Genomic DNA, 5620 nt, shown 5'->3' on the forward strand with positions numbered 1-5620 from the left:
CTGCACTATACTGTACGGACTGCACTAGGTGTTACTATAGTGTACTAAACTGTACTATAATGTACTAGAATATACTATACTGTACTACAGTGTAGTAGACTGGCCTAAACTGTACTAACTGTTCTCTACTAGACTGCACTATACTGTACTTACTGTACTACACTGTACTAGACTGCACTACACTGTACTAATACTGTACTAGACTGCATTAACTGTACTAGACTGTAGAGCTGTGTGTGAGAAAGATGAGACCTGTGAAAGAATCGGAGCAATGCTGAGTTCCTGTGGGGAACTCTGTGGATTTAGAACAGGAAACTGGGTCAGGACTGGAATTGATTTCAAAGGGTGCAACTTTATCCATAAAACCATCAGACAACTTCAAACAGCTTCAAACTGGTCACTGCTCTGCTCTTTGCCGTACTCACTCACTCATTCCCTCACACATTTACTCAATCACACACACACACTGATTCACTCAATAACCCACTCACAAACACACACATATACATTCAATCAACAGCCGGCCATACACTGCTCTGCTCATTACTGAACTCACAGTCATTCTGCCAGAGGGGGGAGTGTAACTACAGGTGTAGGGGGCGGTAGAGCTGTGGTACGGCAGGTGAAGGGTTAACACCCCCCCCCCCCCACCCCCACAACCCTGTCACCCTGCTACTGATTTACCCCCTGTCTGAAGGCGGGGCTGTTCTCTGGCTGCTAATTGGACAGCAGGTCTCGGGGCTATTCTAGGGTCGTGCTCTTCTCCTCAGCGCTCGGGAGAAGGTTTATTAATTAAAATAAAGATCATTAATTAACATCAGACCCGGGCTCCTACAGCAGCGTCCCTGCAGTGAGCGGTTTACTGCAGACGTACCTCGTCTGGACGAGGTGTGGAGACTCAGACTCGGCTCGGCTCTGCAACCGGAGACAAATGATTGCGGTGTGTTTCTCCACTAAAGTCACATTGCATCAGGATTTCTCAGGTTCGTCCCTCAAGCCCAAGACAAACAGCAGTGTCTCTGTGTCCTGTTACATGCTGCACTCCGTGTCCTGTTACATGCTGCACTCTGTGTCCTGTTACATGCTGCACTCTGTGTCCTGTTACATGCTGTGGCTTTAAGTCCTGGGAATAAACGGATAGACTTCGTCTTAGGTTTGGATCTTTACCTGGCACTGCTCATCAGCGCTGGAGTATCACAAAGAATCAACATCTGTCCCAGTGAGGGACACTGTGCCCAAAAGTTTGTAGTGACCTCTAATAATGAGTGAACCCTATTTAAAAGAAACAAACTGCTGTTCACATTAAAGTGTGGATCTGGAGTCCACCAACTCACACACTGTGAAACAAGATCCCAGTCAATTCTCTGTGCGCTGCCTGAGTCAGAAATACGGGATAAAACGAGTCGTTCTGATTCTGCTCCTCTTCTGACGTCAAGCGCAGAGACTTTAGAATGGCCCCGCCCCCTCGTCTGAGTCTGTCCAATCACAGCGCTGGACCCGTGTTTATGTGAGAGCGCAAAGACGAGGTTAAACTCAGTGAAACAGACACAACGAGCGCGGAGAAATAAGAGCACTGAGTAAAAACGGAGAAGAAAGAGAACAGAGTGAAAACGGCTAAAAACCAGAGCTTCTGCTCCTCGCTCCTCACTGCTGTGCGCTCGGGGTCGGGGTGAACAGTGAGCGGCTCATTATCATTTAAAGGAACAGGTGCTGAAAGCGGGCGTTCTGAACAGGGGCTGTTTACACAGGGGGAGAACACTGCTGTGGGGCTCGTGGGGTTTGGACCAAAGCAGATCACAGACGTTTCATTAAGAAACAGCACTGTGTTCCTCTGGAGACCAGGGGGTGTGCCACTGTAAAAGAGCACCATAAAGACAAGCTTTTCTGTAAAGATCTGGGTGTAGAATCAGGAAGGACACTTTAATCACAGCAGTTTAAAGCCGACACAGAAACAGCAGAACATAGTCTGAGTGGCAGTGTTGCTGCAGTGGGGAAAGGTGACCCAGATTCACTCACTGGAGTCGGAGGGAGGTAAAGTGACTTATTAAACTCCGCAGGGAGAGGAGGCAGCAAACGGGAGAAGAAAATTAGCAAGTAAAGCTTTCCATAGCGGCTGGATTTAATGGGAATCATTCATAAAATACACCATGTCTGCAGAGCATCTCTCCACACACAGCGGGGAATAACAATCTAGGAATAAATAACCTTCCACCGTCCAGTTATTGGAGAAGTGCCCCCTCCAGGGTGAGTTCCTGACCTGCACCCGGTGATTCTGGGCAGGCTCTGGACCCACCGCGACCCTGATCAGGATGAAGTGATTACTGAAGGAGGATGATTGAATAATTGCTTGAAACATGCTGTAACCTTCTTATTATTCATCATGATTATGAGTTATTCAAATTTGATCGTACGCTACTTTGAATAATGAGGGTCAGTGTGTCCACAGCGAGTGCAGCTTAAAGGAGACATACCCTCCTTCTGTCCACAGTGGAACACCGCTCTGGAGCTTAATGAACGCCCGCTTTCAGCACCTGTTCCTTTAAATGATAATGAGCCGCTCGCTGTTCACCCCGACCCCGAGCGCACAGCAGTGAGGAGCGAGGAGCAGAAGCTCTGGTTTTTAGCCGTTTTCACTCTGTTCTCTTTCTTCTCCGTTTTTACTCAGTGCTCTTATTTCTCCGCGCTCGTTGTGTCTGTTTCACTGAGTTTAACCTCGTCTTTGCGCTCTCACATAAACACGGGTCCAGCGCTGTGATTGGACAGACTCAGACGAGGGGGCGGGGCCATTCTAAAGTCTCTGCACTTGACGTCAGAAGCGGAGCAGAATCAGAACGACTCGTTTTATCCCGTGTTTCTGACTCAGGCAGCGCACAGAGAACTGACTGGGGTCTTGTTTCCCAGTGTGTGGGTTGGTGGGCCCTAGATGAACAAATGAATGTGAACAAGCAACAAACATGGGATTTATTCATAAATTGTGCCCTTTAAAGTATGCAGAGAAAACACAAACATACAGAACCTTGTTTGTGTGCTGTAAAATAGGTCTTTGGAATTAGTTCAGAGCAACACACACACACACACACACACACACACACACACACACACACACACACACACAAACATGACCTCACTTCAAACCTCTGCATTATTGGAACTAATCAGGCAATCAATGTCTCCGTAAACACATAAATTACATTTGCATTAAACTGAAGCAGGCTGTTTGTTTTAAAGCAGTTTGTCACAGAGCTTTAGACGTTTTTATTTTTCAGAGTTAAACATCAGAGAAATTCTTTTAAAAGTTTCAAGTGGTGTTTACTCTCACAATTAGAAAGGGATTTGCGTTCTCTGTAATATTACACCGTCACCTCCACCTCCACCTGGATAATACCAGTCACTCACACACTCACTCACTCACACTCACCCAGTCACTCACACTCTCACCCAGCCCCTCACACACTCACCCAGCCCCTCACACACTCACCCAGTCACTCACACACTCACCCAGTCACTCACACACTCACCCACACACTCACCCAGTCACTCACACACTCACCCAGTCACTCACACACTAACCCAGTCACTCACACACTCACCCAGCCCCTCACACACTCACCCAGTCACTCACACACTCATCCAGTCACACACACTCACTCACTCACACACTCACCCAGCCCCTCACACATTCACCCAGCCCCTCACCCAGTCACTCACACACTCACCCAGTCACTCTCACACACTCACCCAGTCACTCTCACACACTCACCCAGTCACTCTCACACACTCACCCAGTCACTTACACACTCACCCAGCCCCTCACACACTCACCCAGTCCCTCACACACTCACACACTCACCCAGCCCCTCACACACTCACCCAGCCCCTCACACACTCACCCAGTCACTCACACACTCACCCAGTCACTCACACACTCACCCAGTCACTCACACACTCACCCAGCCCCTCACACACTCACCCAGCCCCTCACACACTCACCCAGCCCCTCACACACTCACCCAGCCCCTCACACACTCACCCAGCCCCTCACACACTCACCCAGTCCCTCACACACTCACCCAGTCACTCACACACTCACCCAGTCACTCACACACTCACTCAGTCACTTATACATTCACCCAGTCAAACACACACTCACCCAGTGTTTTACACACTCACCCAGCCACTCACACACACACCTAGTCACTCACACATTCACCCAGTCACTCACTCACCCAGTCACTCACACACTCACCCAGTCACTCTCACACTCACTCACACTCACCCAGTCACTAACACACTCTTGTTGTCACTCATACACTCACTCACACAATCACTCACTTGTGCCCTGTCCGGGGTGTGTTGCTGCCTTGGGACCTTTGATTCTGGGCTGGTTCTGGACCCTCCCTAACCCTAATATGAGGGGGTTACAGAAATGAATGCATGAATGAAAGTATATATTCTTGACCATATATTTTTACACACTCCAGTCTGTAGCTACAAACCAAAAATAACTTTAGGCGAAAAGCTGAAAAAAAAAACAGAGTTTATTTCAAAGCTTCATGAAAGACATAAACATTTTACTTTCCTTCAGGGTTTATCCGCAGCCGCGGCAGATGATCTAACAGCTGCACAGAGTTTACACTCTCAGCTGGAGATAAAGAGCAGCTCTCGGGCAGCAGGGTTTAAGGTGGATTTAAGGTGGACAACAGCCCGTGTCTTACAGCCTGCAGGGGACAGCAGTGGAGCGCCTTACAGCGCAAAATAAAACACTGAACCCAAACCACCAGGTGAGCCTCGCTCACCTTTAAACCCTCCTCCAGTGACCGGAGCACAGGTGTGTGTACAGGTGACCTGCAGAAATCAAGCCTTACAGAGGTACATTCTAATGAAGATGGTTCTACAAGGGTTCTTTAATAAAGTAAATGCTTCTGTATAGAACCCTGAACACTTGAAGAACCTTTTCAATGATTAAAGGGTTCTCTTTGCATTATGAAGGGATTCTTCAGATCAATGGAGAAGGTTCTTCAGGTGTTCAGGGTTCTATAGAGAACCAATTTCTTTAAAAAAAGGACCCTTGTAGAACCATTATTTTAAAGAGTCTACATCATACACATCATACAAGAGTGTGCCTCATAATCCTCAGTGAGGGCCAGGGGCTGGTGATTAGATCTGGATCACACTCAGTGAGTGAGTGGGTGAGTGTGTGAGTGACTGGGTGAATGTGTGTGTGACTGGGTGACTGAGTGAGTGTGAGTGACTGGGTGAATGTGTAAGTCACTGGGTGAGAGTGTGAGTGACTGGTAGAGTGAGTGGGTGAGTGACTGGGTGAGTGTGTGGGTGACTGAGTGGGTGAGTGTGTGTGTGTGAGTGGGTGAGCATGTGAGTGACTGTGTGAGTGTGTTTGAGTGACTGGGTGAGTGTGTGTGAGTGACTGGGTAAGCATGTGAGCGACTGAGTGAGAGTGTGGGTGAATGAGTGAGTGTGTAAGTGACTGGGTGAATGTGTGGTTGACTGGGTCAGTGTGTGAGTGACTGAGTGAGTGTGTGAGTGAGTGTGAGAGTGACTGGGTGAGTGTGTGAGTGACTGGGTGAGTGTGTGTGTGACTCGGTGAGTGAGTGTGAGTGAC

The sequence above is a fragment of the Hoplias malabaricus genome, chromosome 16 (genome assembly GCF_029633855.1).
Source record: "Hoplias malabaricus isolate fHopMal1 chromosome 16, fHopMal1.hap1, whole genome shotgun sequence".
Lineage (NCBI taxonomy): Eukaryota > Metazoa > Chordata > Actinopteri > Characiformes > Erythrinidae > Hoplias > Hoplias malabaricus.